This window comes from Monodelphis domestica, chromosome 1, assembly GCF_027887165.1.
Source record: "Monodelphis domestica isolate mMonDom1 chromosome 1, mMonDom1.pri, whole genome shotgun sequence".
Taxonomy (NCBI): domain Eukaryota; kingdom Metazoa; phylum Chordata; class Mammalia; order Didelphimorphia; family Didelphidae; genus Monodelphis; species Monodelphis domestica.
The window spans coordinates 167,394,332-167,406,266 of NC_077227.1; positions in this window are offsets into that span (position 1 = coordinate 167,394,332).

Sequence of the window (11,935 nt, forward strand, 5' to 3'; positions counted from 1 at the left end):
TAAAGCTTCTCATCCTGAATTTTCTCATTCATAAAAGAAAAATAATACCTTTAAGAGGTACCTCCCTATGAGGATCAGATGAGACACAGTAGAAAGATCATTAAATTTAGAGTAAGTTTAGAAATTTGGGTTTGAATCTTGGCTTTGTTACTTAAGATCTATCTGTCCTCAGGCAAATTATTTCACTTCTCCAGGCCTCAGTTTCCTCACCTGTAAAATGAAGAGCGTGGATTAGATTATCTCTGAGGTTTGTTCCAGTTTTAGATTCTATGATCCTGAATCTATGGCTCTGGACAGAGGCTTCTTTATGTATTTTGAACTAAAGTCAAACCTCCTCCTACCTTTTTGTTGTTCAGTTGTTTCACTTGTGTCTATCTCCTTGCAACCTCATCATTTTCTTCCCAAAGGCAACTGGAGTGGTTTGCCATTTCCTTCTCCAGCTCATTGCATAAAGAAACTGAGGCAAACAGGGTCAAGTGACTTGCCCAAGGTCAAAGATACTGGAGTAATTATTCATTTCCTTCTCCAGCTCATTTGACAGATAAGGAAACTGAGGCAAATAGGGGTTATTAAGTGACTTACCCTGGGTTACACAGCTAGTAAGTGTCTGAGCCAGTATTTGAATTCAGATCTTCCTGACTCCAGATCTGGCACTCTTTCCACTGTGCCACCCAGCCTAAAAATGTTTATTTTCCAAAGTCCCCAAACAAGGTGGCTAAATGACCTCTAATGTCTCTTCCAGCTGTAAAGCTATACATAGCAAAGCTTAAAGCATTTAGCCGAGACCCTGGCACATATTAGGTGCTTAATAAATGTTTGCCGTCTTGACTTTCTATAGATATTAGCTAGATGACTATTGCTTCTGCTGCTAGATCATGTTGCCTCTACCGTCCTCATTAGATCTCTTGGAAGGGGATGGTTGTGGCGTATAAATGACGGCCACCAATTAGTGACTGCAGTGTTAGCGCTGTTCATGGGGGGAGGGCCAATGGAGATTTTTAGGCTGTTAACCGTGACATCTTCAAATGCAAAGTAAGACAAACGAGAGTCAAGTAATGGCTCATACGCTAATAGGTGACTTTAAAGGGTTTTGGAGGAAATCTATCAAGAGCCCGTTTTTATCACTCACAAATTACAGACATTTTAATGTCTGTAGCATTTTATATGGACTTTGAAACCCTGGAGAATAGCTAGGAAGCCATGCAGTGATTTATACTGACCATGAAACAAAGAATGAAATTATGATTAGAAGCTTTCCAAAGGTTACTAGGAAAATAAATTTAGAGAAGCAGATTCTGGAACTTTCCAAATGGGTAGGCTGTGCTTTATTAGTTTTCCTTCTGTTTGGGGGATATTGTTATGTGTATAGTCTAAGCATAAATTTTGTTTCTACAATGGTATAATGAACTCCAAATCCTCATTTTTCAGAATAACATATCCAAGTGTCTGTAATTCTGTAATATATGATATAAACAAGGGCTCAGCATGACATATGAAACGAACACCAGCCTAAAAAATTCTGAAGACCTGCCAAAAGGTTTTAACAAGGGATTTTTCACCTGGGTTAAAACAGAGTAGTAGTGAGGAATGGTGGTTAGTAGAAGGAAGGAGACCGGCCCCACTGAGAACTGGACATGCTGGATAGAATGCCAGTCCTGGAGGCAGAAAAGCTCATCTTTATGGGATCAAATCTAACCATAGACACTTATTAGCCTAGTAACCCTGCGCAAGTCGTTGAAGCCTATTTGCCTCAGTTTCCTTATTTGTCAAATAAGCTAGAGAAGGAAATAGCAAACCACTCCTGTATCTTTGCCAAGAAAACTCCAAATGGGGTCACAAAGAGCTGGACATGACTGAACAATAGAGCTACGACCCAAGAGTGGTGAAGTCCCAGAAGGATAAGGAGAGAGAACTTTCCCACTCATACCACCATCTTCCTTCCCACTGCAGAAATCTCAGGCTCCTGCATAAGCATCCTCGGGCCAAGTCCCATTTACCTTGTGCTCGGTATACCTCTGGTTCTAATCCAAGCTTTACTGCACTGATCAGCTACGTGGTCTGGGGAAAATCATCTAAACTTTTTGATTCTTGTTTTCCCTATGGGTGAAATGGGGATAATCATCCATATCATCTCACAGTTGTTATTTTTTTTTGTGAGAATCAAATGACATAAAATAGAAGAAAGCATTTTTCAAACTGAAAACTGTACAGCATACAAAACCAAGGTTTTTTTTTTTATGCTTAAATAGCTCAAAATGAAGGGGAACAACGGATAATTATTCGATTATATTCAATTACCCCTTTAAGCTTCCAGCAAGCGGTATCACCTCCAAAGTTTTATGGATGAATAGATGTGATTGAAATCCAAGGTTTATTTCTGGACAACTGAGGGTCTTTAAGTTAGCTAAATGAATCCATCTGTCACCATTTTCTTTAAAGAATCAAACTCACTGAACCCTCCATGCCCCTCCTGCCCCCCACTCCAAAGACATCCAGTCTCTGATGTTGCCTGTAATGCTGAGGTCATTGTTTCCACATATGTTTGCAAAGTGAATGATAAGTAATTCATGCTAAAGATAGTTCAGCAGAGAGGGCAAGGGAGGAGGATGCTAGTCTATTTGAAGAGCTCAAGTTCAACTTTGAGTCAAGTTCTTTGTGTAAACAAGAACATACAGTTCCAATTTTCTTCATGTTTCTTAGCTGAATTTTTGATGAAATGTTAACTACTTACTAGCTGAAGTTAGCCATGCCCTTAGATATCCTGAGTGAGGCAATGAGGCAAAAGGCAAAGTGAAGCAGAGATCTGAGAAAAATATAGATAATGAATCCCAAATCCTGCTGTAAAGGGACAAGAAGACTCCAGGATTTAAAGCAGGAAAGGACCTCAGAGTTCATTTAGTTCAAACTTGTGCTGAATTTGGAGACAGTGAACCTGGGTTCAAATTCTTGCTCTGCTGACTATTATTTGGGTGTCATTGGTCAAATCATTCTCTGGGCTGAATTCAGTTCCTCTTCTTAGTAAGGGGGTTGTACTAGAGAGCTTTCAGAGACTCCTACTTGTAAATCTATAACCTACATCCCTTCCATTGTATAAATGAAAAAAACAGAAGTCCAGAGAAGGAATGAGATTTGCCTTGGGTCAAATAGGTAATAGGGGGGCAGAATTGGTATTTGAATCTAGATCATTTTCCTCCAAATCTAGAACTCGTTCCATGGCATCGTATTGTCTCTCCATTGGGGGGAGGAGGGGCTGAGTGTTCTAGATTGTCAATTTACAAAGATTGTTCAAATGTCCATTCTTTGTGGCTTATATAGATTCAGCTAGATGGTATCACTAACCATTTATCTAGGAATTCCTACAAAAAAGCTTTGAAAAGTTTGAAGCCTGAATTTATTAAACTTTTATCTCCCCAAATGGAATATTTGCATCATAGCCCAAAGGTTTCTCATTTTTTTAGAGAAACCACTAAAAAAAAGTCAAGTCAGTAAGAACAAAAGAAAGAACCCTCAGAAATAAATTGGGGCCTTGTGGATACTGTTTGGATAGAGAAAATGGTATCTTTTCAAGCAGCCATGCTTTTATCAAATCCAGCAAAAGATAGCATACAGAAGCTGACCAAGGACTGTAAAGATTAAAATTTAGGGGAGACTGAGGCATCTGAGGCAGGTAGAAATTAGTTTCTCTCTGCAAGGAGTATTATATTTTTTTTAGAGGTTTATTGAAGATTAAGGATTAAAGAAAATACAGTTTAAGAAACACGTGTCCAGGCCATAGAGAGGCCTAGACACAACCTCACCTACATTCTGAAAAAAAGCCACATCTGCCCCAAACAGAAGTCCAAGAGAGGGAGACCCTCAAAAGCCTTTGAATCAGCTTAAATACCTTCTTGATCTCGGTCCAGGTGAGATTACAAGGCATTCTGGGGAAGTGGAGCAAAGGCTTGTGGGGATTGTAGTCCTGTATTCGAGTCTATTTTTTACAGGACTTAGTGTATTCATTACAAAGACATTTAGAAAAGTTAACTTAAGAGACACCTAAGGGATCATCAATGCGAGGAGTATATAGACTGTGAAAATGTGTCTCCATCCTTTAAGGAAATGGAGATGACAAGAATTTGTTTTTTCTTTTCTTCTGTTTTTGGCTGTTATGTCAGCCAACACAAGAAACATCTAGAATATCCTTTGCCTTATATTTTTTGTACTCTGGGGTTACAAACATACATTTCCATTGGATTGTGAGCTCATTGGGAAAAGATGCTATCTTTTGCCTTTCTGTGTCCCCAGTACTTAGCATAGTATATGGCCGGTAGTAGGTGCTTAATGTTTGTTGATTATTGAAAATAAAATTAAATACAACACACTGAAGGAACAACAAACTAGAATTATGAAGTCACATGGAAGGACTAGAAAACACTAAACATGTGGTGTTCTAATATAAAACTATTATTGAAATTTTGAGTTTTTCTTGGGACACAATGAACTTTAGGTATCCTTTGCAGACTTTTCACTTCAACTCATTGTCCCCATCCATAATCAGGAAGTTTCCATATCATACATATACAAATACAGATACCCATACTCATCATTCAATACTGTGGTTATACTCACCGGCTTTACTTACAAGCACACACATTAACAAGGCTTAAAACATGGGTCTGGGGGCAGCTGGGTGGCTCAGTGGATTGAGAGCCAGCCCTAGAGACGGGAGGTCCTAGGTTCAAATCTGGCCTCAGACACTTCCCAGCTGTGTGACCCTGGGCAAGTCACTTAACCCCCATTGCCTAGCCCTTGCCACTCTTCTGCCTTGGAGCCAATACACAGTATTGACTCCAAGACGGAAGGTAAGGGTTTAAAAAAAAAAACATGGGTCTAAAGAAGAAAATTGGACTCATATCAGAGTCCATTGAAAATGCCATACTCGGTCAATCATGGGGATACCAATAGGAAACAAATTAGGCCCTGCTCCCAAAGAGCTTGCAATCTAATGGGTATAAATTAAATTAAAATGTCACATGAAGATTATAGTACAGTGAAAAGAGCACTGGATGTGAAATCAGAAGACCTGAAATCTGAGATCTGCCACTTATGACTTTAAGCAAATTATTGACTCTTTCAAAGTCTTAGTTCTTTTTTACTGCAAGATGAAGGGGTTGGACCAGGCAATATTTAAGGTTCATTCTAGCTCTAAATTCTAAGATCTGATGTATTCCTCTTTGTATTATCCTCGATGGCTAGTATGTGTTCTCCATGCATACAAGGTGTTCATAAATGTTCATTGAAGTGAATCACTAGGCAGTTGTGTCCTTCATGTCACATCTGATCCAAATAATAGAATTTATGAGACATTGCAAGAAAGTAGAATTGTAACTGAACTGCTTGGTTTTTTTCTGTAATTAGTTTAAATAGCACTTCATATGTTTTCCTAGGGTTATAGAGCTAGATCTGGAAGGAAACTTATAGATCATCTGATCCAATCCATTATTTCACAGGTGATAAAATGAGATTCCAAAAGGTTAAGTGACTTGCCCCAGGCTTTACGGACCTTACGGTAGAGCCAGGATTCAAACTCAGTTCTGAAGTTCCAAATCCAGCTTTTGTGAACTATTAGAATTCATTCATGAAGCTGATGCTTACTAAATGGCCATATATATATATATACATATATATATATATTTCCTTTTTTAAAAAATTCAGTTTTATTTTATTTTCAGTTCTGAATTCCCTTTCTTCCCATTGAAGAAACAAGAAAAATAAAATCTGTTACAAAAATATATAATAAAGAACATATAATATTTCAATGTCCAATTTTCTCCAAATAAAAGTACTAACCCTTTTTTTTAGCACTTTCTAGAAGAGCTAGAGCTATGAAGATTACATACAACATAATGTGATAAGTTAGTAAAGATGTAGTTTCACAGGTTGATGATGAATTATAAAAGTCAAATTCTAAGGCTGTCAATAAAGTATGGGGGAAGCTAAGAGTCCATAGAGATAAAAAGAGACAAGAAGAGAAAAGGGGTGGCTTAGGGTAGTAAGGAAGGCACAATAAAGAATATGGAGAGAAAAGAGGGGGAAAAAAAGAAAAAAGTGAACAGCAGAACTTCTAAACAACAAGATCAGTGGGAGGGATTAGAAATCCTGAGAAGAAAGGTGAGCAGCAGACCTTCTAAGAGTCATGTGAATAAAAGCAAAGAACAGTTGGTCGCATCAAAGAGAAAGAAAGAACCGCGTAGGGAACCTCTGTATTCTTGGGGGGCACTTTCAGAGCAAGGGCAAATGAATTCCTACCTACTTCAATAATTTTGTGGTAATAACTACATTTTAGATAGATATGCTCGCAATAGAGTACCAAGTTAACTCATAAGATGGTAAAGTTGTGCAGTTTGCTTACTAAACATATAGAAATATCAGTAGCACCTCAGAATTATGTCTATAGTAGAAGGCATCTCATTGTTCCAAACCTTCCTTAGCAAAAAGCAGTAGGAAGATTGATGAAGAAGCTGCATTCTTTAAGAGAAAATGGGTCACTTCTTTGGGCAGTCATTCTTTCTGGTGGACATGTTATTGGGCACAATATTTGGGGAGGAAGAATATAGAAGTCACATAATGGGTAGATGGGAGGGGCATGACTTAGAAACGAAGGGAACAGATATACTTTGCCTAATGCTGATGAAATAACATGTATAAGGAATGCTTCATTCCAAAGGGATAGACTGGAGGTGAACCAGAGACGTTCAACATAGGAGTCTAGTTTGCTAGAAGTGACAGTGTTATAGTGGGGTTTGTATTGTTTTGGTTTTAGACTAGACCTATGGTTTCATTGGTATTGGGAATTATCTACTAGTGAGGAAACTCCCTCTACCAATTGTAGACAGCACCTATTATGCAGAATTGGCAACATAGAGAAAGATGTACAAAAAAATCACTGAAGAAAAGAGCCTCTTTAAAAGTAGAGCTTATCAAATAGTCAAGAAGGCATAAAGCTCAATGAAGAAAAATAATTTCCTAAAAATTAGAATTGGGTAAGTAAAAACTAATGACTCCATGAGATATCAAGGAACAATAAAATTAAATAAAAAATGAAAAAAATTGAAGAAAACATAAACTATCACATTGAAAAAACAACTGACTTGGAAAATAAATCCAAGAGATAATTTAAGAATTACTGGACTGCCTGAAAGTCAAGATAAAAAGGAGAGCCTTACATCATATTTCAAGAAATTTTCAAGGAAACTGTCCCAATATCCTAGAATCAGGGGATAAAATAGAAATAAAAAGAATCCACTGATTGTATCCCAAAAGAGATTCCCAAATGAAAACTCCCAGGAATGTTATAGCCAAATTCCAGAGCTCCCAGGACAAAGGGAAAACATTGCAAGCAGTCAGAAAGAAATAATTCAGATACTGTGGAACCACAGACAGGATACCACAAGATTTAGCAGCTTCTACATTAAAGGATCAGAAGAATGTGATATTTTGAACAGCAAAGGAGCTTGGATTACAACCAAAAATTACCTTCCCAGAAAAAATTGAGTATAATCCTTTGGGGGAAAATGAATATTTAATGAAATAGAGGACTTTTAAGTATTCCTAATGAAAAGAACAGAGCTGAAAAGAAAATTTGGCTTTCAAATACAACACTGAAGAGAAGCACAAAAAGATAAACATGAAACAGCAATCATAAGAAATTAAAAAAAATTAAATTAATTTATATTCTTACATGGGAAGATGATACTTCTAATGTATAAGAACTTTATATTATTAGGGCATAAAAACCTCACAACTAAATACAGAAAAGCAGAAATATCAAATGCATCCTTTTTAGATCACAATGCCAAAAAATTACATTTAAAAAGGGGCGTTGGAAACATAAGTAAAAAATTAATTTGCAAATGAAATAATTTAATTCTAAAGAATGAGAGAGTCAAAGAACATAGCATAACATTGAGTGAACAATTTCATTAAAGAGAACAATAACAATGAGACAATGTATATAAAATTTATGGAATAAAGCCAAAGCAATATTTAGGAGAAATTTTCTTTCTCTAAATAATTACATCAACAAAATAGAAAAAGAACAGATTGATACATTGGGCATGCAACTAAAAAATGAGAAGAATAAATTAAAAACCTCTGAATAAGTACCAAATTGGAAACTCTAAAAATAAAGGAGAAAATAATAAAATTGAAAGTAAGGAAATCAATTTTTTAAAAATTATTTTAATAAAAAAACATTTAACTAATAAATAAAACTAGAAGTGGGTTTTATGAGAAAAAAGTAGATGAAATAATGCTTAATTTGATATAAAAGAGAAAGAAGAAAACCAAAGTACCAATATAAAAAAAAGTATGAATTCCCTACCAATAAAGATGAAATCAAAGCAATGATTAAGAGTTATTTTGCCCAGTTATATGCCAATTGTAAAAAAAGAAGGGAGGCTTCCCTTCTTTTTTATGGAGAGGGTTGGATGGTTTGTCTCACTGGAAGGATGTAATCACCAGTGAAATAGTTTAGTGGACCAAGTGGTGAGGGAAAATAGGGAGATTGAGGTGAATCCTGTTGATGGAGGGAAGATGGCAAGATCTTTCCCTCCTTGGGTGAAATGAAGCAGGAGTTAGAGGTTACCTTTAGAGAGAAAGAAAGGAGACTTTCTCTCTCCTTTCTCAAGGGATATTTTAACAGACTATATCCCTTGAGCATTAATAAGAGTACATGCTGAGGGGAAAAGATGTCTGTTTCCCTTTCAGCTTTTCTTTTCTTTTCTTTTCTTTTTTTTTAATAAACCCTTACCTTCTGTCTTGGAGTCAATACTGTGTATTGTCAATGGGGGTCAAGTGACTTGCCCAGGGTCACACAGCTGGGAGGTGTCTGAGGCCAGATTTGAACCTAGGACCTCCCATCTCTAGGGCTAGATCTCAATCCACTGAGCTACCCAGCTGCCCCCTCCCTTTCAGCTTTTCTGAGGAAGGCTTATAGTCAACCTTCCTCAATGGAGATTGTGACAGACCTAATCTGGTCTTATCACAGAAAGGACTGGATTCAATCTTTGAATCCTATCTTCAATTGCCCAACACCTCTCCTGTTATGGAGTTAGATCAAACCCAAGATCAGACTTGAATACTAAGGATTTATTTTGATGGGAAAGGATAAATGTGTTGAGGAAAATGGGAAGAGGTGGCCCTGTCAAACTAAACCCCCAGCAGCTGGATCAAGGGGCAGGTGCCCAAGCCCCAAATGTCTTAGCCCCTTTTCCAGCCCACTGCTCCATTTATCTCTAAGCTAACATATCTTATCACTAAGTCTTAAAACAGTTTAGGGAAGGATAGCAGAGACTAAGAAGCAAGAGGGCTGTGCTCAAGTTTTTGTGTGAGTCCTTTCCAGCTCCTCCTCAGGAACAGAGATCTTGATGGCAGGTAGAGGAAACAGTTGAGTGTTTTCTTTGGGAATACAGCTTCAGGAGTCATAGCAGGGGGTCCCTCAGCCACTCAGAACTGAACTTTTCAGCTCACCATCCTGAATCAGAAGACCCAGAGCAGCCCAGAATCTATCCCAGCCAATGCTTCTCTTCCCACAATCCTTTGCTATTCCAACTGTCCCCAGCTGCTGTCCATCAACTGGAGAATCTCAAAAGTTCTCTCTTTCTAATCCCCACACAATAAATCTAATAATCTAAGTGAAATGGATAAATTGTCCAGATTAATAGAAGAGGAAATAGAATACATAATAACCGTATCTTAGAAAAGGAAATTGAACAAGCCATCAATGAGTTCCCTAAGAAAAAAACCCTTGGGACTAGATGGATTTACAAATGAATTCTTTCACACTTAAAAAAAAACAATTCTAATGCTCTATAAACTATTTGGAAAAATAGGCAAAGGAACCTACCAAATTCATATGATACAAATATAGTGCTGAAAACTAAACCAAGAAGATGAACAGTGAATGGAAACTATAGACCTTTGGTAAGCCTTAGGACTAGAATCCAGGGCTCCTGACTCCAAGACTGGATCAATTCATTACTGCTGCAATGCCTTCATATGCTACAGATGAACACTTTTGATTATTTCCTTAAGTTATATTTCCATGCAGGAAAAGAAACAGATAAGCACACACCTTGAATTTTGCTTCCTTTCTTTGCATCTCTCCCTTCTTTGCAGTGGATGAATGCTATTGCTACTGCTTGGCAAAGCCATCTTTCCCCCTTAATAAATGGTTTTTATCTCTTGCTACTTTTATCTTATCAGACCAACACTATTTTGTCTTTTCACTGCTCCTAAAGATAATTCTTGCTTTGCTATACATCATAAATGTCATCACAGCACTGCACTAAAAAAATAAGGAATAAACTTCTCTACTATATTGGAGAGGAAGCAAAACTTGAGCCCCAGGTCCTTGTAGGAGCCTATAGTTACTTCACTGTAGAATAGCTAATACCTTTAATATTTTTTAAGGGACCCCACAGACAGAAAGGTCACAAAAATCACCCAAACCCACTCAGAGAACTCTGAATGTCTTTGCAGGGCCAGCTTCTTTGGGGGATGGAATGCAGTAGCTAACTGGCATTCAGAACTAAAGAGTAACATAGGAGACTAAACACTTTTTTCTTTGGACTTTGCCTTTTGTTCCTTTTTTCTTTTTTATTGGTCTGTACATTCTGCCATAATAATGAATCCTAGAGACTGATGTAAATGCCTGTTAAGTTATCTATAATGTCCTTAGTATATTATCAAGTCAAATCAAGGCTACAGGTATTTATTAAGTTTGTACTATGTGCCAAGCACTATGCTAGGTACTGGGGATACCAAAAAAAGACAAAAAAAACTCCAGAGTTCAAAGTCTAATAGGGGAAATAACATGCAAACAACTACGTACAAATAATTATATATAGGATAAATTGGACAAATTGGAGATAATCTCAGAGGGATGGTATTAGTAACAAGGGGAAGCAGGAAAGCCTTCTTGCAAAGGTGGGAGATGAAGATGAGAAGAGAAAGTGTTCCAGACATAGCAGAGAGTCAGTGAAAATGTACTGAGTCAGGAGTGTCTTGCTCATGGAACAATAAAGAATTCCCTTATAATCTTTTATCTCTCTCTCTCTCTCTCTCTGATTCTCAGTTTCCCCATGGGTTAATGGAAGGGACTAGATCAAAGAGTACATGATGGGGAGTAAGGTTTAAGGACATGAAAAGGGTAGGAGGGAGCTAGATTAAGAAGGGTTTTGATGGCCAAGCAGAAGATTTTGTATTTGATACTGGAGGTGATAGGAACCATTTTACTGAATGGAGGTAGAGATGGTGCTAGTGGTGGTGGGGCGGCATGATCAGACCTGCTCTTTAGGAAAATCACTTTTGACAGTGGAGTGAAGGGTGGCTCCACCATTAGGGTATTGCAACAGTCCAAGCATAAAGTGATGGAGGTGAAGGAGGTGGCAATGTCAGAGAGAAGGGAGACACATATGGGAGATGTTATTAAGGTAGAAACAATCACAGGAATGTATTGCCATAATAAGTCAAAAAAATGACCCAGTCTCATTATTTGTAAAGCCTACAAATGTATAGGGAGACAGTACCTGCCTATGCTCTGGCATATTCCAATAGTTCAACAGGGATATGATATCATTAATGAAGTCCAGTCCTACAGATATCAAGCTGGCCTTGCTTGCCTGTCCTTTGTGAAACTTGCTCATGTCCTTAACTTGTTTGTCTTTTGTTCTCAGAGAACCAATGACATTGCCTGGGTGAAGTCTTCACTTGTGCATAAATTCAGGCAGAGATGCACAAAGTCATCCATCTCGCTCTCTCTTCCAGAGTCAAAGACAAGAGTCAGGATAACCAGCAATGGCCCATGTGGCAATGGATGACCTTTGCTCCTTCACTAAGCTCCATTGTGCCTGTTTCTACCCTCTTAATGGCCTATTGGAACAAATTGTTCTCA